Here is a 22565-nt window from a genome sequence, read left to right on the forward strand (position 1 = left end):
ACGTTCCTAACAGAATTTGAACCTAACCTAAAAAGTTTTATTCTTAGCATCCTTTATCAAAATTTTCTTCTTTCTTTCCCAACTAATTTTTAACTTAACCTACAAATTTCTACTCTTTGCATTCTTTATCAAAATTTTCTAGCTTCCTCCTAACCAAATTTTAACCTAACCTACAAATTTTTATTCTTAGCATCCTTTATCAAAATTTTCTTCTTTCTTTCGCAACTAATTTTTAACTTAACCTACAAATTTCTACTCTTTACATTCTTTATCAAAATTTTCTAGCTTCTTTCCTAACCAAATTTGAACCTAACCTACAAATTTTTATTCCTAACATCACATTCTTTATCATAAATTTTCTAGCTTCTTTCCTAACCAAATTTGAACCTAACCTACAAATTTTTATTCCTAACATCCTTTATCAAAATCCTCCTTTTTCTCTTAACAGAATTTTAACATAACCTACAAATTTTCTCTTCAACGAAACACATTTCACATTTACCAGAAGACTAAAAAATCATCAACGTAGACCAGAAGCAGCTCCTCGCAACGCTTCCTTAACTCAACTGGTAATGGCCACCGTTCACAAGGTTCAGCATAAATGCATCCGAACCGGTCGTTTAATTGTTACGCAAAGCCATTATTCCCGCGAATGAACCGTTGGTCAAGCCAACTTCCTCTTCAAATCGATTCCGTTATAAATGTCTGTTACTTGATCGTTTAATCGTTCCCCAAGCGAATACCAACGCGAGCCTCGCTACCATTTAATTGTCCCTCCCTTTTTCACGGGGAACACCTCTAAATAATTTCAGACGACTCGCAGCAGCGTTCGCAATATCCGTGGAAAAAATGCATCATCGAAATGCATCGAGAGATATTTAGTCACGATATCAGAAAATTACTCCGGACTGTAATAAACAGGCGATTTAACCGTTAGAAGGCACACGGAGCGCAACGTTTCGGAAACCGTTCGGGATTACGAATGTCCCGAACGGTTGTTTAATTGTTACAGCCCGCCATTATTCGCGTGGATTGTTCGCCGATACGCGTAATACCGTGGCTGTCTAGAAAATTGCTCGAATATCGTGTACAGTTACCGGAGAATCGTTCTACGCATGAATCGTTCCATGTTTCGCGATTAATAAAACGAGGAGGAGGATCGTTCGAATCGTAGATGTCCCAACTTGTTGTTCGCAGTTTGCCGGGAGCATCGTATTGAATAATGGTAATTCTCATCCTGTCTCGGTGAAACTTTTTTTTTATTACGGCGATTTGAGGATTCGCGTAACCGAAGAGGCAACTGGTGTAATAAAACGAAGCCACAATGTTTCATAAGCTTGGGGTAATCTTCGTGGAACTGGGAACATCGTGAAATTTATTACTGCAATTAGCGATATTTTTGGGTTACTTTATTTTGTTCCTTCTTGGCAAATTTGACAGTAACGGTTACTTTTTATTACAGGCATAATGAAATTGTCTTAGAATTTTTGAGTACATCGTTTCCGTGGACTTTACGTTCATGTATTAGGTCGTTTCGTAAGTTTGCGAGGAAAGCGAGAAATAATGAAAGTCCAAGGAAACACTGTAGAATGCTAAAAAATTGAAAATCCAAGGAAACACTGAAGAACACCGAAGAATTAAAGATCCTATACTATAGGACGCTAAAAAATTAGAAACCCAAGGAAACACTCCAGAACGTTAAAAAATTGAAAAAATTTGTGAAGTAAGACGTCTTTTTCTTATCAAATTTGAAGTATTTTTCCTTAAAAATACTGATCTAGATTACAAAATTCGTCACGAACTCACGGAATGACCTAAGATTCTCACACAAACTCTACAATAACCAACCAAATCGAACGAACCCTAAAGTAACTATCACCTTCCAAAAAAACATGCATTTTCCAAGCACAGTATCTCTTCACAAACTTCACTCAATCCCCAACTTATCAATAACCCCAAAATTCCTCTCCCCTAACGAAGGAACCCAGAGTTCCGAAAAATTCCAAAGATGGGACGGGGGAGAGCTTCGATTCCGCGAAAGGCACGCACACGCCAGGACGAAAGCGAGCTCCGAACGCAAAAACGTCCTTTTACGGCGTCGCCTCTTTCACCTCGCGTTCCTCGATAATCGTCCTTCGTAAAATTTGCCCGGTGGTGGAGGAAGAGGAGGGAAGAAGGCTCGCGGGCAGAGCTGGAAGAAAGAGGAGCAACAGTCGGTCAACGTCGTCGTTTCACCGGCGCAATCGGGAATTCAAATAAATCGCTAATCGCGAGCATTTATCCTTTCGCGCCGGTGACGTACGGAGTGGCGAGTATGCGGTAAGCCGTTTAACATCTCGCTTCCTCCACCGTCGGCTGGAACGGTCCTCTCCGTCTCTCTCTCTCTCTCTCTCTCTCTCTCTGTTGGTTCTCTCGAGTGCGTCTTCATCGGTTTTATACGCGGGCACCTTTGACCACTGGCGCCGTACGCAGCCGGCGTAGTGGCAAAAAGTGTTAGAAGAACACTATTCATCGTGGAAGAAGCTGTTACCGTTATTTTTCGGGTCGATGTCGTGGGTAAGGCGATTAGAGGGCTCGCGACGTTCCTCAGGCGTCGCGTTACTGCACTAGGAAGTGCTTTTTCCCGCTCGATTGTAATTGCGAGACGCTCGATCGGGAATTCCTCGCCGAGTCTCTTGTTGGTTGAGAAAAATGGGAAAAATGTTATATTCTTATTTTATACATTCCATTAGAAAAGATTTCTTTTCGGGTGTCTTTTAAAAGGCTATTCGTTACAATTAGTAGTAATAGAGTACCCTTTGGACACTCGATGTCTCTTTTTTTTTTTTACCAAACAGGCAAAACAGTCACTTAATTCTGTCTTTTCGTGTAAATGTTTCATTGTTACCTGTAAACCCAAAAAAGACGAACCTACAGGTATTCTTTCGTCGAAGTAAAATTTCCTGCTGTCCATTTAAATGCAAATGAACCAGGTTAGCCAGTAATTTTGCATCACATCAACTTCTGGCTTTTAATTACACCTCAGCCAACAGGTATTCGGGAATTCTTACTTCAATCCTTAATTGTGGGATGACAAGTGCAGAGCATTGACTTTTAGTCCTCGTAACCTTAACCTTCTATTAATAAAGCACTGTTACCCCATCGCCGGTCAATTTCCTCGCAACAATTACTAATTAAATTCTCTCTCCTCCCATCGTAATGTAAATTTGCAATCAGTTATAACTTTTTCTTATCATAAACGAAGAAAAATTGTTTCACAAAGGGTACGAAAGTAGATGCGCCCCGTGGGTCCTCAGACATGCCCCACCGCTCGCCCAATCCCCTCAGCCTGAACAGCCTCGATTTTCCCTGGAACTCGAAAGAATACGGGGACAACCACAGGTATTCAGTAATCCCGATACATTCCGATGGGTCCAGCATCAACCAGGATTCCTCTTCCACCGTAACAGTACATAAACTTTCATTCCATTCATTCTGCTCAACCATCGAGCATCCCGCGAACAATTCTCTCCCGGTGAAAACTAAACGAACCATCCGACGAAGCCTCTCTCTCTCTCTCTCTCTCCTATCTCAGCCGCTAATCCGGCAATATCTCACAAAGATAAATCTCCTCGTCATCTGTCAATCTTTCACATCCTCGAAAAAAGAGGATATAAATCTCTCAACCGATTCTTTTCCACGTGTACGCGAGAGATTACAGAACTCGAGGCGTCGTCAGGGTCGAAAGAATCCCCGCAAAAGGCTGCGCCTATGCGTTCAACCACTCCTTTAAACGAGGCACACAGCGACGAAGGCCCCTGGCTATCGACGCGAGAGAGAAAGAGAGGGGAATCGTAGAGGGTGGGAGGAGAAAAATGAAAAAGTCACCGATGCCATGCGAGCGACGTGACCTCTCGTCGGTGACCCCGGACGAACCGGCCGACGACGACGAGGATAGGGGGAATGCCAGACCTGAGGCTACGTTCACAGTTCGCCGAAAAAGGCATGCTACACAACCGGCACGCCGATTGTGTTGACCGGTCAACGTGCCTCCTTTGACAGTCCGCTCCTCTCTCTCTCTCTCTTTTCCTGGTCGCGCGCGTTAATTTATGGCCGATACCGATGGAAATATTCACCCGTACGACTTCTTCCACCGCCAACGAGTACCTGGCCTCCACGTCCCTAGGAATGAACAGGGCTTACCTGAGTTCTCTCTGCCTCGAATTAATCCTCCGGCGGACGGTGGAACGAAAGTTAGGTGAATGGAGGGAAGTGTGTGGAATTTTTGGTGTCGGGGATTTCTGCGGACCCTTTCGTTATCAAAGGGGCATGTGTGGGGATGCGTTTGAGTAGTCCCGAAGGGAGATTCGGCTTAATTTCGTGTAGATGAATGAGAATTTTTTTGAGAGAATGTAGTTTTGTCGGGAAAGGGTCGAATTCGAGGAAATTTTAGTGATTTTGGTGACTTTGGAAGTTGGGACATTGAGCTTTCAATGTTTTTCGATTACATTAACCCTCTATGGGCCCGTGTAACTTTCAAGTCACATACTAACATATCGATATTTTATTAAATAATTGAACTTTCTTCCACAAAATGGCATAAACGTCTTGCTGTACAATGTCTCCTTATTAACCAGTAACTTTCTTGACAACCGTTGTTACTTCAAAGTTACAATATGTATTCGTTATGATAAAATTGCCGAAACCGCTGAATTCACTGTTATTCTGCATTTATAGGTCGATATTTGCTAATTTTACGTTACATAAATTCTTTTACAGTCAAGAAAAATATTCGGCCCATAGAGGGTTAATCTGTTAGATTTATTTAGAGGTGAAAAGTTGTTTAGAAAAGTAACTGGGTCGCTGAATTTGAGAAATTAAGTTTCCAATATTCTTTAATTTCGCTAATTTCTTAGATTAATCTACAGATGACAGATTCTTTAAGAAAGTAATTGGGTCGCTAAAGGGTCGAACTTTGAAATTGAAAAAATTAAGTTCCCAATAACCTTCATATTCCATTAATCGGAGATGAAAAAATTCTCAAGAAACCCAATTGGCTCGCGAAAGGGTCGAATTCATTGTCGGTAAAATTTCATTAATTTTACCAACCTTGAAATTGAAAAAATTCGAGATTAGAGATCGAAGATCCATCTCGATTTAGTATCCACTGCAGACACGACGATCTGTAGACAAATAAAGAATTCTGGTGACCAAGAAATTTAACTCAGCGAAACTTCATCGTTGAAACTGAAAAAACAAAGTTCCCAATATTCCCTGATTCCCTCAATTTCTCAAATTAATCCAAGCCCTAAATTCCACCACATCCCTAAATCCCCAAGAATCGAGCCATTACACAACCCTTCGTCGAATTTTCAATTAACTCCCGAACGAAAACAACGTGCTCCGCGTGCTGGAAGTTTTATCGATCGGAATGAACGTTCCGCGACATTATCTGAAGCAGAGAGCGGACGAGCTCACGCGGTGGCAAACTGGCCGCGTCGGAAAGGAAAGAGTCTCCGGGGACGACTGCCTATTTATCCATTCCTAGTACAACTCGTTAGTCTCCTTCGACTTTCTTCACTTCCTGATTGCCTTCCTAGTCCGTCGTATCGTGTACCTGCCTGGTCAGACAAATTCCGGTCGTTAAAGCTCAAGTGTCTCGCCACTTCCGCGCGCGAAACCCTGCTTCACTTCAGCATCGTGCTCCCCAAAGGGTCTGACAACCTTGACAGGCTTTCTCGCTTCCAACTAAACAGGGAACGCTTTCGTTTCTATCGAAAGAAAGTCGTTCTCTTCTAATTGTCTCTCTTCTTGGAAACGATTCGCGTGTAGAAAGTGGTTCTCCTCGAAGTGGGTAAGGCGAAGTAGATTCTCCCGGGGTTGTTCGATTGTAATTCTGGAGAGAAAACGTTCCGAGTTCCCTTGCGATAGTAATTAGCAGGCGAGATGAAGTTTCGTTAGGCAAGGCAGTCGAGGATCTTCCGAAGGGGTACGTGGATATTTCAGAGAAGAACTGTTGGGAGTTGCTCTCGAGAGTTGAATTTATCAGTGGACAGGATGTTGAGAGTAAAATGGTCAATTTGCTGGACAGAGAGGGAAGTCTTTGTACTCTTTGGGAGCAGAAAATTGTCGAAGCACTCGCAAGTGAAGTTTGAGAGTACTCTCGAGAGAAGCTATCTGTAGAAAACTGTTGGCACTCTCAAGTTTGCTGGGTAGGGGAGAAAGCCTTTGCAATCTTCGGGAGAAGAAAATTTTCGAAACACTCGTGGAGATAATTTGAGAGTACTCTCGAGAGAAACTATCGTAAAAACTCTTGGCACTTATCTAGAGTAATTATCTAGAAGAAAAAATCCCCAATGGATAAGTATCCTAAGAAAGAAGGTGAATCCAAAAGAGAGAAGAGATCCCTATTTAGAAATTTAATAAAAATTAATTACTTGTCACATTATACACTCCCACGCTTCACAAAGAATCTCTAATCTGTAACAATACTGCTCAAAGATTCACCCAAGGTATAAAAAAAATTTGACAATCGACAACTAATCTCACACCTACCAAAACACCACCTCCTACCAGAAATCCCCGTTATCGTCATCATCATCAACAATTCCAAAGCCTAACAGACCAGAGAGTCCCAAAGCTAATCACCTGCTGGCTGAACATGGAAGATTCAATCGTCCCCGGCAATGACCTCAAGATTAATCAGCGACCAACTCCACCTGTATTCTCGCCGATGGAATCCTCGAAATACCGAAAGACAATTTCCTCTCCAATTTTCTATCTAGCCGAGGAATCACGCTTATCTTCATACTGGCTGTCATTCCAACAAATTCCAGCCATTAAGCGGCGGTCAAATCGCTCGGAGGCTGCGTGGCCGCCTCGGCCAGAGGTATGATACTCGATGGAGGCGCGGATTGACCCTTACGGTACCTCCGGGAACCGTCAATGGTTTAATTACGCCGGAGTCATTTCTTCGTGGCCGGAGATTTTTCCATCGGGAGGCGTTCCACCCTCGACCAAGGTCAAAGATACGGGGCCAGAGGATGCAAGAGAAAGAGAGAGAGGGGGAGAGAACGTAAAAGGAGGGACCGGTAATCGAGCGGTCGTTCGTTAACGATCCTGACATTACGACCTGAATTAGATAAGGATATCTTTTCACATTGTCGTAAATGCACGAAGGGAGCGCGGTGTACGCTGACGCTGTTATCTGGCATGGATCGCTTGACAGTCCGTTATCGGTTCGTTTCGAGGAGGGACCATTAAAACGATCCACAACGTGATCGACGTGGGAAGCTGCTGTTGCAAATGGCTGACACGCGTCCAGCGTGGAACACGACGCCGCCGCTTGAGGATTCAATTACGATTCGCCGGCGCAGAAATCGCGGGGCAACGTGTCCAATGAGAAATTGCTTGTCCGCTTCTTTTTTCCAGTCACTGATTTTTTTTTATTTCTTCACTGTGAGAATTTTTCGCCAGTGTACTCCTGACAGTTTGTACCGATTAATTGCAGTTGATTTTTCTGCGAAGAGTGGTGGAGCACTCTTTGATTTCTTCCACTGTGAAAAGTTTTTCTTTAACCCTTTGGCCAATTTCTCAGGAAATTTTTAATTAATCCTAGTTGATTTTTCAGCGAAGTCTTTTTCTTTGAAGCGTACTCTTAACACTTTGTCCAACTGCTCAGAAAGTTTCCAATTAACCCCAAAGGATGTTTCCTTAAAAAATAGCGAAGCAATCTTTGACTTCTTCCACCATGAAAATATTTCGATTGAAGTGTATTCTAACACTTTGTCCAACTGCTCAGAAAGTTTCCAATTAACCCCAAAGGATGTTTCCTTAAAAAATAGCGAAGCAATCTTTGACTTCTTCCACCATGAAAATATTTCGATTGAAGTGTATTCTAACACTTTGTCCAACTGCTCAGAAAGTTTCCAATTAACCCCAAAGGATGTTTCCTTAAAAAATAGCGAAGCAATCTTTGACTTCTTCCACCATGAAAATATTTCGATTGAAGTGTATTCTAACACTTTGTCCAACTGCTCAGAAAGTTTCCAATTAACCCCAAAGGATGTTTCCTTAAAAAATAGCGAAGCAATCTTTGACTTCTTCCACCATGAAAATATTTCGATTGAAGTGTATTCTAACACTTTGTCCAACTGCTCAGAAAGTTTCCAATTAACCCCAAAGGATGTTTCCTTAAAAAATAGCGAAGCAATCTTTGACTTCTTCCACCATGAAAATATTTCGATTGAAGTGTATTCTAACACTTTGTCCAACTGCTCAGAAAGTTTCCAATTAACCCCAAAGGATGTTTCCTTAAAAAATAGCGAAGCAATCTTTGACTTCTTCCACCATGAAAATATTTCGATTGAAGTGTATTCTAACACTTTGTCCAACTGCTCAGAAAGTTTCCAATTAACCCCAAAGGATGTTTCCTTAAAAAATAGCGAAGCAATCTTTGACTTCTTCCACCATGAAAATATTTCGATTGAAGTGTATTCTAACACTTTGTCCAACTGCTCAGAAAGTTTCCAATTAACCCCAAAGGATGTTTCCTTAAAAAATAGCGAAGCAATCTTTGACTTCTTCCACCATGAAAATATTTCGATTGAAGTGTATTCTAACACTTTGTCCAACTGCTCAGAAAGTTTCCAATTAACCCCAAAGGATGTTTCCTTAAAAAATAGCGAAGCAATCTTTGACTTCTTCCACCATGAAAATATTTCGATTGAAGTGTATTCTAACACTTTGTCCAACTGCTCAGAAAGTTTCCAATTAACCCCAAAGGATGTTTCCTTAAAAAATAGCGAAGCAATCTTTGACTTCTTCCACCATGAAAATATTTCGATTGAAGTGTATTCTAACACTTTGTCCAACTGCTCAGAAAGTTTCCAATTAACCCCAAAGGATGTTTCCTTAAAAAATAGCGAAGCAATCTTTGACTTCTTCCACCATGAAAATATTTCGATTGAAGTGTATTCTAACACTTTGTCCAACTGCTCAGAAAGTTTCCAATTAACCCCAAAGGATGTTTCCTTAAAAAATAGCGAAGCAATCTTTGACTTCTTCCACCATGAAAATATTTCGATTGAAGTGTATTCTAACACTTTGTCCAACTGCTCAGAAAGTTTCCAATTAACCCCAAAGGATGTTTCCTTAAAAAATAGCGAAGCAATCTTTGACTTCTTCCACCATGAAAATATTTCGATTGAAGTGTATTCTAACACTTTGTCCAACTGCTCAGAAAGTTTCCAATTAACCCCAAAGGATGTTTCCTTAAAAAATAGCGAAGCAATCTTTGACTTCTTCCACCATGAAAATATTTCGATTGAAGTGTATTCTAACACTTTGTCCAACTGCTCAGAAAGTTTCCAATTAACCCCAAAGGATGTTTCCTTAAAAAATAGCGAAGCAATCTTTGACTTCTTCCACCATGAAAATATTTCGATTGAAGTGTATTCTAACACTTTGTCCAACTGCTCAGAAAGTTTCCAATTAACCCCAAAGGATGTTTCCTTAAAAAATAGCGAAGCAATCTTTGACTTCTTCCACCATGAAAATATTTCGATTGAAGTGTATTCTAACACTTTGTCCAACTGCTCAGAAAGTTTCCAATTAACCCCAAAGGATGTTTCCTTAAAAAATAGCGAAGCAATCTTTGACTTCTTCCACCATGAAAATATTTCGATTGAAGTGTATTCTAACACTTTGTCCAACTGCTCAGAAAGTTTCCAATTAACCCCAAAGGATGTTTCCTTAAAAAATAGCGAAGCAATCTTTGACTTCTTCCACCATGAAAATATTTCGATTGAAGTGTATTCTAACACTTTGTCCAACTGCTCAGAAAGTTTCCAATTAACCCCAAAGGATGTTTCCTTAAAAAATAGCGAAGCAATCTTTGACTTCTTCCACCATGAAAATATTTCGATTGAAGTGTATTCTAACACTTTGTCCAACTGCTCAGAAAGTTTCCAATTAACCCCAAAGGATGTTTCCTTAAAAAATAGCGAAGCAATCTTTGACTTCTTCCACCATGAAAATATTTCGATTGAAGTGTATTCTAACACTTTGTCCAACTGCTCAGAAAGTTTCCAATTAACCCCAAAGGATGTTTCCTTAAAAAATAGCGAAGCAATCTTTGACTTCTTCCACCATGAAAATATTTCGATTGAAGTGTATTCTAACACTTTGTCCAACTGCTCAGAAAGTTTCCAATTAACCCCAAAGGATGTTTCCTTAAAAAATAGCGAAGCAATCTTTGACTTCTTCCACCATGAAAATATTTCGATTGAAGTGTATTCTAACACTTTGTCCAACTGCTCAGAAAGTTTCCAATTAACCCCAAAGGATGTTTCCTTAAAAAATAGCGAAGCAATCTTTGACTTCTTCCACCATGAAAATATTTCGATTGAAGTGTATTCTAACACTTTGTCCAACTGCTCAGAAAGTTTCCAATTAACCCCAAAGGATGTTTCCTTAAAAAATAGCGAAGCAATCTTTGACTTCTTCCACCATGAAAATATTTCGATTGAAGTGTATTCTAACACTTTGTCCAACTGCTCAGAAAGTTTCCAATTAACCCCAAAGGATGTTTCCTTAAAAAATAGCGAAGCAATCTTTGACTTCTTCCACCATGAAAATATTTCGATTGAAGTGTATTCTAACACTTTGTCCAACTGCTCAGAAAGTTTCCAATTAACCCCAAAGGATGTTTCCTTAAAAAATAGCGAAGCAATCTTTGACTTCTTCCACCATGAAAATATTTCGATTGAAGTGTATTCTAACACTTTGTCCAACTGCTCAGAAAGTTTCCAATTAACCCCAAAGGATGTTTCCTTAAAAAATAGCGAAGCAATCTTTGACTTCTTCCACCATGAAAATATTTCGATTGAAGTGTATTCTAACACTTTGTCCAACTGCTCAGAAAGTTTCCAATTAACCCCAAAGGATGTTTCCTTAAAAAATAGCGAAGCAATCTTTGACTTCTTCCACCATGAAAATATTTCGATTGAAGTGTATTCTAACACTTTGTCCAACTGCTCAGAAAGTTTCCAATTAACCCCAAAGGATGTTTCCTTAAAAAATAGCGAAGCAATCTTTGACTTCTTCCACCATGAAAATATTTCGATTGAAGTGTATTCTAACACTTTGTCCAACTGCTCAGAAAGTTTCCAATTAACCCCAAAGGATGTTTCCTTAAAAAATAGCGAAGCAATCTTTGACTTCTTCCACCATGAAAATATTTCGATTGAAGTGTATTCTAACACTTTGTCCAACTGCTCAGAAAGTTTCCAATTAACCCCAAAGGATGTTTCCTTAAAAAATAGCGAAGCAATCTTTGACTTCTTCCACCATGAAAATATTTCGATTGAAGTGTATTCTAACACTTTGTCCAACTGCTCAGAAAGTTTCCAATTAACCCCAAAGGATGTTTCCTTAAAAAATAGCGAAGCAATCTTTGACTTCTTCCACCATGAAAATATTTCGATTGAAGTGTATTCTAACACTTTGTCCAATTGCCCGAAATCCTCCAATTAATCCCAACCAACCTCACCCACCCATAAACTCCCGAAAGAAAGCCCCCGTCGCAAATCCCCCCAAGTAATCTCCCCGAGCAATCCCCCTGAAAAATAACGTCCTTAACCAAGCAAGCAAAGCAAACGAACCAGCACCAAGAGATCTCTCCATCCTCTCATCTATCCGGCAGCAGTTCCCCACGTTCCACATTCCCTCTAATCGTCCACCTCCACAGGTTAGCGCAACAACATCCGCCCATAAAAGCCTAGCATCCTCTTAGTAAAAATCCCTCGACGAAATTGTGCCACATAGCAGTGCTCTATCTCCGCGTGACGTTCTTCACCGTTCTTCGTCCAACGTTCAGACAGTCGATCCTCGACCGTCTCTCCTCTTCTCTGTGTGTAGTGTGTTCTTTAGTGCTTCAGGCAACACAGCCACCACTGGCTCAACTCGACTGGCCTGTCAGTGTACCTGCCGGCCAGACAAATTCCGGCCATTAAGCGTTCGAACGTCGTCCTCCTCTTCGTCGTCCTCCTCGTCGTCGTCGTCGTCGTCGTGTGCTGGCTGTGAACCCAAGTGGAGAGGAGGCCCCTGTACAGAATATAATGCCGCGTGGTGGATTGACCCTTGCGGTACTCCCACCATCCACGGCCATCACCTACACACACAGAAGAGGAGAGAGAGAGAGATCCGCCTGGCAGGCAAGCGTGTACCAAGCGTGGCCTGGCCTCCGGACGACGCGCCACGACGCCTATACGCTTCGAGTTTGCGCGACCGAGTCCGTACTACGTGCACAGGGGTCATATTCTCATCGACGATGCATAGCTTCTTCTTCTTCTTCTTCTTCTTCTTCTTCTTCTTGGCTACAGTTTGCCTTTAGTGTACAGTCGACCGAAACAGTTGGTCGTTGGATTGGTTAGTTGGTTTGGTAGAAAAAAAGGAATAGAGAGAGAGAGAGGCTAGACTGTGTTGCATCCTGATAGAAATCTGATCGCTCGTTACCTGTTCCCTCTCTCATGCGCCGCGTCAGAGATATCGTGACCGTTTTTGCAACGGGTCACGCCGGTTCAGATGCATTCAGGGCCCGTGCTCAGGCCCCGAAGCTGGCTTCGTATCAGAGCAAGCTTTATGGGGGACGCTGATACGGGGAACAAGTGGAGCGCCGGTACTGCGAACGGATTGATGACGCTCGAGAGGTGTGCGAGAAGAGATCGAGCTGATTTAGAGGAGATTGAAACGAGTAAGTGGGAATGTTTGAATTTTATTAACCCTTTCTTTAATCCAGCGTGACAAATTGTTTTCTTCTATGTGCCACTTTTAAATTAGTTTCTTAAATTAGAATGGAAGTGAATATAGGATCAAATTGAGGTGAAAATACGCCAAAATTAACGGTACGAGCAAATTTCCAAAGCGTCTGTAAACAAGTGCCAATAGCAACGAAGGGGTTAAGGGTTAATTATGCAGAAATTTAAAGAGAAGAACGAATCGGGTGACGTGAGCCAATCGCAACGAAATAGCGATTAGTATGAATTTCTCGACAGATGCTTCAACAGCAGAAGGGATTTTTATTTTTTAAATTACAACGGAATTTGTCCAATTACGTCGAAATTCAAAGAGAAAAACGAAGGGGAATATACTTTTACAATAGGAAAAATTTTTATTTCTCAAATTACAAAGGAATTTCTGTTAATTTTCCAAATTTGTCGAAGCCAATCACGCAGAAATTCGAAGAAAAAAACGAAGGAGACTACCATAAACTAGTATAACAATTAGCATAAAATCCTCAACAGATACTTTCACAATAGACAGAAATTTTTATTCCCTAAATCACGAAAGAATTTCTACTTGCAAAGCGATTCTGTTCGAATTCTGTTAATTGTTAATTGAAATTGTGGCTTTTGGTTCGTCGATCTTGGATAATTGTGTCTTCGGATTCGTTAGTCTTGGAAAATTGTGTTTTTGGGTCCGGCGATCTTGGAGGTATCCCGTTAATCTTGAAAATTCGCCCGAGCTAATGATGCAGAAATTGAAAGAGGAAAACGAAGGGGTTGGTAACGTGAGCCAATCACAACGTAGCGTTAAACGGTGCAAACTTCCCTCCTTTCGGTGGGCAATAAAAAAAGAAAAGAAAAAAACGTCAGAAGAGGAAGAAACGGCAATCGATTGAGTGCCTTTCACGATCCATTAACTCACAGAGTAACAGAGCGTACCCCTTAACGCGATAATACGTTCACGGTGTCGCGTTCAGAAACTACCGGATGTTAGCGAAACGCAAGCCGCAACTTTGGAAAGACGATACAAAATCGACAGGGGAATATGTCAGCCACTGTGCGTACATTAATTTCCTCCGCCACGTCGCTTCCAATTACCTCGCCTCTTCCAGTTAAAGTTACACATCTCAGAACTGCAAGTGAAAATCTGTCCGATTGAAAATTCCATTTTCTCGAATGTAAAAAAATTTTTTTTTTACAAAATACTGCTACGTAAAAGTGAGTTAAGAGCAAACTTCCTGCCTCGAGAGACGGCTCTTGCATAATCGAAGCCAAACAAGGAAGTGTCATAGACCCGTGTATGTGTGTAAAAGAAAGAAAGAAGGAAAAAGATATGCACGGATTAAAAACGCGTTAATTGAGCATCGATGACTGGATGAAAAACGTGCCGCAGATGTTTCCACTCACCGACAATGTTCGTGGTCTCTCTCTCTCTCCTCTTCGAGAGACGATGGCCCGATCCTTTCGATTTCCTATCGCTCCTGAAAAGCAAAGGTAGAGAATGATGTTAGTTGATTGGTCGCTGGTAATCGCCATGAAATTAAAACGATAGAATTATAATAGACACATGTGGTCCTGGGAAGATTGACTGTAATACGGGGGAAAAAAGGGAGAATGTTATCTCGATTGGAACTTGTTGCAAGTTCGACGATATCTTGGATGTTAATGGAATCAATGATTCTGTTCGAATTCTGTTAATTGTTAATTGAAATTGTGGCTTTCGGTTCGTCGATCTTAGATAATTGTGTCTTCGGATTCGTTAGTCTTGGAAAATTGTGTTTTTGGGTCCGGCGATCTTGGAAAATTGTATTTTTAGGTTCGTTAATCTTGGAAAATCATATTTTCAGGTTTGTCGGTCCTGGATAATCATTTTCAGGTTCGTCAACCTTGGAAAATCATATTTTAGATTCGCCAGTATTGGAAAATCATATTTTAGGCTCGACGGTCTTGGAAAATCATATTTTCAGGCTCGTCGGTCTTGGAAAATCATATTTTCAGGTTTGTCGGTCTTGGAAAATCATATTTTCAGGTTCGTTGATCCTGGAAAATTATATTTTCAGTTTCGTCAATTTTGGAAAATCATATTTTAGGCTCGTCAGTCTTGGAAAATCATTGTCAGGTTCGTCAATTTTGGAAAATCATATTTTCAGGTTTAACAATCTTGGAAAATCATGTTTTCAGATTTAACAATCTTGGAAAATCATATTTTCAGGTTTGTCAATCTTGGAAAATCATATTTTAGATTCGCCAGTATTGGAAAATCATATTTTAGGCTCGTCGGTCTTGGAAAATCATATTTTCAGGCTCGTCGGTCTTGGAAAATCATATTTTGAGTTTCGTCAATTTTGGAAAATCATATTTTCAGGTTTAACAATCTTGGAAAATCATATTTTCAGATTTAACAATCTTGGAAAATCATATTTTCAGATTTAACAATCTTGGAAAATCATATTTTCGGGTTTGTCAATCTTGAAAAATCATATTTTAGGTTCGCCAGTATTGGAAAATCATATTTTCGGCTCGTCAGTCTTGGAAAATCATATTTCAGGTTCGTCAATCTTAGAAAACTATATTTTTAAGTTCCTCAATCTTGGAAAATCGTATTTCAGGTTCGTCAATCTTGGAAAACTATATTTTTAAGTTCCTCACTCTTGGAAAATCGTATTTTCAGGTCCGTCAATTTTGGAAAATCATATTTTCAGGTTTAATTCGTTAATCTTTGTTTATAATAGTGTGTTTATTTGTTAACCTAGTTTTGTTTGTCAGGTATGTAGCGTGTGTGATAAACAAAGAATACAGTTTGACTGAAAAGGATTGAATTTTCTTCAGCAACGAAGATACACGATAAAAGAGAAAGAGTCACGAGACGGCGTTAACGAGCCATTTACCCGTTACGCCTTAATTTGTCCAGCGGTGCATGCACTCTTCCCGCTAACGACGATCAATCGTCAGAATTAACTTTCTGCTTCATTTGCGGCCTCGAAGGATCGTTAAACTCGCGAAGCTGGCTGGTCGCGCGCCTACGACTCGATCGATTGTAAAATTTAACGATCCTCCTCGTCTTATCGCGTCAATTCTAAATATCCAAAAATATCCATCTAAATATCCATCTCTTCCTTCGATTTTTCATATGGAAAATATAGAAATTTCAATTGTACGAACTTTCTTTTCCTGGAAACTCGACCTAACCGTTCGACCAGTTAATTTCCATAATCTTACCCTCTTTTAGAGTGAAAGGATAACCGAGTATTTTCCACTTGAATTCCTCCTTTGCAATCATAGTGGGGAAAGGGAATAACCTGTAGAAAGCTGGGCTAAATTTCTCTAAATTCACCCCTATAATTTTCTCTCAGAAATGACGAAAGTTCTTCGCAATTTTAGGGGGGGGGATTGGAAAGTTGGATTTGAAGTTTGAGAATTTCTGAATTCCAAAAAAGGAAATTTGTAAATTCCCAAATTTCAAAATTTCCAGAAACTACAGATTTTCCAATTCGGGGCTTGAGAATTCCCAAGTTCCAAATTAATAATTTTGGAGTCTCTAAAGTTCCCAAATTGGAACTTTTCCAAATCTCAAAATTTCCAGAAACTACAGATTTTCCAATTCGGGGCTTGAGAATTCCCAAGTTCCAAATTAATAATTTTGGAGTCTCTAAAGTTCCCAAATTGGAACTTTTCCAAATCTCAAAATTTCCAGAAACTACAGATTTTCCAATTCGGGGCTTGAGAATTCCCAAGTTCCAAATTAATAATTTTGGAGTCTCTAAAGTTCCCAAATTGGAACTTTTCCAAATCTCAAAATTTCCAGAAACTACAGATTTTCCAATTCGGGGCTTGAGAATTCCCAAGTTCCAAATTAATAATTTTGGAGTCTCTAAAGTTCCCAAATTGGAACTTTTCCAAATCTCAAAATTTCCAGAAACTACAGATTTTCCAATTCGGGGCTTGAGAATTCCCAAGTTCCAAATTAATAATTTTGGAGTCTCTAAAGTTCCCAAATTGGAACTTTTCCAAATCTCAAAATTTCCAGAAACTACAGATTTTCCAATTCGGGGCTTGAGAATTCCCAAGTTCCAAATTAATAATTTTGGAGTCTCTAAAGTTCCCAAATTGGAACTTTTCCAAATCTCAAAATTTCCAGAAACTACAGATTTTCCAATTCGGGGCTTGAGAATTCCCAAGTTCCAAATTAATAACTTCGGAGTCCCTAAAGTTCTCAAATTGGAACTCTCCTAAATCCCAAAAATCCCCAAATCTCAAAATTTCCAGAAACTCCAAATTTCCCAATTCATAGCTAAAACATTCTCAAATTCCAAATTAACAATTTCAGAGTCCCCAAAATTCCCAAATCTCAAAATTCCCAAAAACCCCAAATTTCCCACTTCATAGCTCAAGAATCCCCAAATTCCGAATAGAAAAATAACCTTCCGAGAACTTCGCGCAGCTAGGATGCCCAAAGGCAGCTTCACAGCGTCTCCATCGGGGAAACTGGGCTGATTCAACCTGGAATCTGGAACGAGCCCATGCAACGCGTTATCTGTTCGACGTGTTCACCTATCTGGCCCGGTTGCACGTGTGTTGTACACCCACACGGGCCGCCAGGTCCAAGAGAGCACGTCGATACAGCTCTCGGTTACCTAATCGCGCCGGTGCTCCATCGTCCACGGCATTGTCTCTCTCTCGGACCCCTTACCCTCCTGTCTTCGCTGTTCTCCAACGGGGTACCCAGTACTCTGGCCGGGTTCAACGACGCGTGAACGCAAACTTTACTCGTTCCATTACATTTTCTACTTGGATAATCCGGTGCAGACCGAGAGAGCCTGTCGCCGACACGCGGTGTCACGTTCCGGAGACTGGTACCGCTGCTCCTCTGATCGGGACATCGTCCTCGACCAATTTTCTCTGATAGATTCGACGATAGGAATTGGGGGGTTTTATCGCTGAGGGACTGTTGCAACTGGAATTTAGTTGATCTCTGCTTTAGGCGAAGGTGAGTAGAGGATTCAGTTTTGTGCGACAGATGGAAGATGGCGATTTTGGTTTTATTGCTGGGAAATTAAGGTGATCCTTCTTTCAGTAGATCGAGAGGATCTTTAATTTTGTCTGATGGAGGTAAGATGAAATTTTGCTGAGGAACTGAAGGAGGAATGAAGGTGATCCTTCTTTTAATTGAAGATGAATGGAGGCTTTAGTTTTTTATGATAGATGTAAGATAGAAGTAGTGAATTTCATTGCTGAGGACTTGGAAGTGGAATAAAGTTGGTCCTTCTTTTAATTGAAGATAAATGGAGGCTTTAATTTTATGGGCTAGAGGCAAGATGGAAATTGTGATTTATCACTGAAGACTTGAAAATGGCAGAAAGTTGATCTTTCACTTGGCAGAAGACGAGCAGAGAGCTTCAATTCTGCATGATAAAAGTGAAATGAAGTTGATCCTTCTTTTAGCAGAACATCACTAGAACCTTCAATTTTTAAAATTGTTGCCTCAAAGGACTACCTTGCATTTCACCAAATTCTTACAAGAAAAATGATCCAGAAGTCACTGCAATCTTCAAACCTAAACCTCCCCAAAAATTACCTTTCTTCTCCTATAAATTCTAGTAAAAAGAATTATCAAACAGAATTTCCAACTAAAGTCCCACAAAAAGAAACCACCTAATCGGACTACCTCAATCTTATCAATTCTCTCTCACGTCACCATCTACCCTCGATCGAATCTCACACACGATATCTCCCCCGAAAAAAAAACGAACCCCGCATAGATGTTCAGGAAAGGGAGAATATCAACTAGGCGAGTCCGGCGGAGTCATTAAATTTGCCGGAGCGGTCGCGATTATCGGCCGGTTGGCTCGTTTCCCGTTTTATCTGCCCGCTGGATCCCGTGTTCTTCGTCGGCGACACGGCGCAGAGAGCGAGTCCGTTGGCGTTTCGCGGATTCGCCGGGCAAACGAGATCGTCGCCGATAGATATGGCCGCTCGCGGGTCCGGCTGGAAACGCGCGAAACGCGCGCTTAAACACTTGGACAAATTGAGGCCGGCCAGCGTGTCCGCTCCACGCTCCGACGCGTAAATATGCAACCGCGTGGGCCGTGTTTCTCCTGCACGCGAGCTCTGCATACGATCTTTTTTTCCACCGGCTGTACGCTTCCAAGTTCTCGTACGCTTACCCTTGCACAGGGCGCGTGCCTCTTGGAGAATTTAGATTACCGCTGATTGCAATTTCTTCTCATTACTCCCTTCGACCCGGTGTGATACGAATTTTCTGGAGGAATCTAGTGAGTTTTTTGGGGGAAATTCGTGGAGGAACGTGTATTACTTAGTTATTGTGTTTTTTATTGCGAATCGAAGAGTGGAAATTATTTCTTTGTGCGAGTGTTATGTGTTTACTGGATTAATTAGAGCGATTCGGTTTTTCTATGAAAAATTTGAAACTATTTTATAGATAACGACCCAACGGGAATCGAACCCGGGACCTTCGGCTCAGCAAGCCGAGGCTTAGCGCGCTACGCCAAACACTCCCTCTCTGTTCTCCCTTCGAGGTTTCCTATTTGTGTATGGAGGCCCCGATACTACATAATATTTTCACTTCTACTGAATATTCAAAGTTTGCAAGATAAGGGATTAATGTTTGCAAGGTTTCTAATATAATATAATTGTAGAAACCGACGGAAAAATTTTGAGGGACCCAACGGGAATCGAACCCGGGACCTTCGGCTCAGCAAGCCGAGGCTTAGCGCGCTACGCCAACCACTCCCTCTCTATTGTCCCTTAGAGGTTTCCTATTTGGGTATGGAGGCCACGATGCTATACTACCTTTAGTTATTTTTCGGTTGACGATTCGTATCTTTGCTTTATTCACACTTCGTTTTAGTTGGAAGCAAAATTCACGCTTTGACGACTCGTATCTCTGATTTTTAGCTGGAAGCAGAAATTAAATCTTTCGTTGCTATTGACGACTTTGTATTGGAGCTTTGAAAATTTGTTCGCACTGTGATTTTCGCAAACTTTGTCGCAGTAATTTTATTTTATACCTTAGTTTTATTTTTCCATCTTACTGCGCTTTTTCTTTCTTGAAAAACTTTGCGGACACGGTGAGCGTTTGGTCCCTAAACGCCTGGACAGTGAACGCGTTAATATCGACGTGCGCACAGTGTACGAAATATTTCGCAATTCTAAAAACTACAAATTGTTACTTTAAAATTTTACAATTGCATAATTTAAAAATTTCTCTTGGACGAAAGTCGATACACTTCCAAGTCCCACTGAGGAAAGATTGGAAAGCGTCCAGAGCTCAGAATCACCGACAGCTATCGTACAAAGCGGTATGATTTAAGATTGCATTCAAAGAGTTCCACGGAAAAGGACACGAGTTACTCAGAGCGAGGCGAGAGTGTCCGCGCGGCCAATAGCGGAGCAAAAGGCGCGAGAAAGGCACGAGCAGCAATAAACGTCAGTGGAAATAGGCGAAGATTAGCCGAGATAAAGCTAATTGACCGCGGCGGTATACGAGATAATAACTGCATAAATATCTATCGGGCGTCATTGTTGTCAGCGAGTCGCAGTCTTGAATAAAATCAACCGGACGTTATACTTCGCCATCTGTACCAATAACCAGTAGCAGTAACGTCCAACGATGCTCTACGTAGAAATCGTTTCCACATGTAACAGTAATTTCGTTATTAAGCCTTGAACCCCTGTCACTTTAACGCTCCAATAAATTCTTCCGAATAAAATCATTTACTTTTGTACGAAGAAAAAGTTCCTTTTACTTCGAATGCTGTCGGGAAAAGGTAAGTACGTCTAACATGTTCGTAGCGTTGCAATTCTAACGACTCTCTCTCTTGTTACTTGCCTCGATATGTTGCATAACCTCTGTACAATTATCAACCATTAATTTTCGCGGTAACAACGAAATCTGTTCAATACCTATCCACTGAAAGAATCATTAAAATAGGCGAGGATTGAGACACTTCTCTTCCTCGCTTTTTAGTATTCGTCCAATTTCTGTGCTTAATTTTTCACAAATAGAACGACTTTAATTAATTTTAGTTTTGGTTAATTCCACTTTTTAATATTCGCCCAATTTCGGGGCCTAATTTTTCACAAATAGAACGAATTTAACTAATTTCATTTTTAGAGTTAGTCACTTTGAGTCACTTACAAATTATTTCCAAAGTTTGGATAAATATTAGCGTAATAAATTTCCAGCTGAGGTAAATAACATTTCTCCCGTAAATTGAATAAATTATATTCCACGAACTTAGTCACTTTAACACGTTCGTCGCCACGTCACCCATATCTGGGTGACGGGTATGCTTCCGTGGGGGCCCCGTCACCCAGATGTGGGTGACGTTCTTCTTCGTCAAGTTAAATAGGATTTTACAATTTATAAAAATCCCATTTGTAACACAAGAATTTAATGGAATATCACACTATATTGTACTATACATTAATTTATATTTAAAATAAAATACAACATTATACTACGTAGCATGGTATTCGTTAAAACAGTTGGAACACATTTCTGGTGATTTTGGACAATTGGCACAATATGTTGGTCTTTTTTACATTTTTTCTCGCTTCCTGGCGTTCGAGAATTTGCCTCCTCTTCTGGTAACATAGAACGCAAATTCCAGCTAACCGTTCTGTTTACGTTCTTGCGCTCCGACTATCGGATTCTGATAAAAAAGTTCACTGATAAAAAAAGCGAGTGTATATGTAATCTTCCCTAAATTATTTCCAAAGTTTGAATAAAAGGTGCAATAAATTTCCAGCCGAGGTAAACAGCATTTTCCCTCGAAACTCCGAACCACCGTAAAAGCGAGGAAGTCTCTAAGAAAAGTCCCAACAACTGCCCGGCGGAGCTTCCCTCGATCCCCCCGAGTAGTCTCCCGTTGCAAAGAAGTCAATATCCGAGATAGGTCTCCGGCGCATCGTGGCAAAAAACAAAGGAGATCCGATAAATTTGCCGGGGCAGAAAAGGGTCGAAGCGTTGGAAGAGGATCGCGAGACGAAATACGAGGTGCAGCGTGATATAGTGAAGGGAAAGGTTAAGTCTCCTCCGCGAACGATACGTTACACGTTCTAACGAAAACTAGTAGGGCAACACTCTGTTGCTCGATCCTGCCCCGGAGCCTTCTTACTATACGACCCAGGGTATTCGAGTTATCCAAATGGAAGGATTAAACAACGTATCTCGAATGAAATTGCAACATTGTGAGCCACGGACGATCTTCCTCTCTCCTTCATTTTCACGTTAGCCGTCTCTCTCTTTCTCTCTTCAGTTGGTTGGCTGGCAGCAATAAATATGCTGATTAAGCGGCAACGTACCGCCGGTTAATTTGCAGTATATCAGTATCCAACAGTGCATTTTAATTGGTCGTGAAGCATTATTGCAACGTATAATCAATGACGCTACACATCAACGACCAACCCTATTAACGCGCAGCGCACGAACCAACCCGGGGGAATCCTGGAAAAATACGGCCCGAACTATGCGGACTATTGAAATCCGAACTGTTTGGAAGTATGGTTAGGTGGATTGGGTGAGATGATTTAGGACGATTCGCCTTTTAGCTTTGTTGCTGGATGGAGTCGTTTGTGAGAGGTGCTGGAAATTGGGTATTGGGGGTTACGGGGATTTTTGGGGTGGTATTTTGTTTGTGTTTAGGGATGTGGGGGGTTGGAAGAGGAATTGAGGATTTTTATATTTGGATAGGAGATTTTTGGGGGAGAAGATTTTGGAATTTGGAGGTTAGGTGTTCGTAATTTTGGGTCTTCAAAGTTTGAGGAATTTCAGAAATT

At 40.9% G+C, this 22565-nt stretch overlaps 1 long non-coding RNA gene across 1 annotated transcript in view; it reads right to left on the reverse strand.

The window, feature by feature from the left end:
• The window catches only part of LOC108572990, a 136403-nt gene that overhangs the window by 37718 nt on the left and 76120 nt on the right, over positions 1–22565 (reverse strand). The window contains exon 2 of the long non-coding RNA XR_001891396.1: positions 14172–14245. This is a non-coding gene — a long non-coding RNA (uncharacterized LOC108572990). The remainder of the gene's footprint in view (positions 1–14171; positions 14246–22565) is intronic.

Source organism: Habropoda laboriosa, unplaced genomic scaffold (genome assembly GCF_001263275.1).
Source record: "Habropoda laboriosa isolate 0110345459 unplaced genomic scaffold, ASM126327v1 scaffold102, whole genome shotgun sequence".
NCBI lineage: Eukaryota > Metazoa > Arthropoda > Insecta > Hymenoptera > Apidae > Habropoda > Habropoda laboriosa.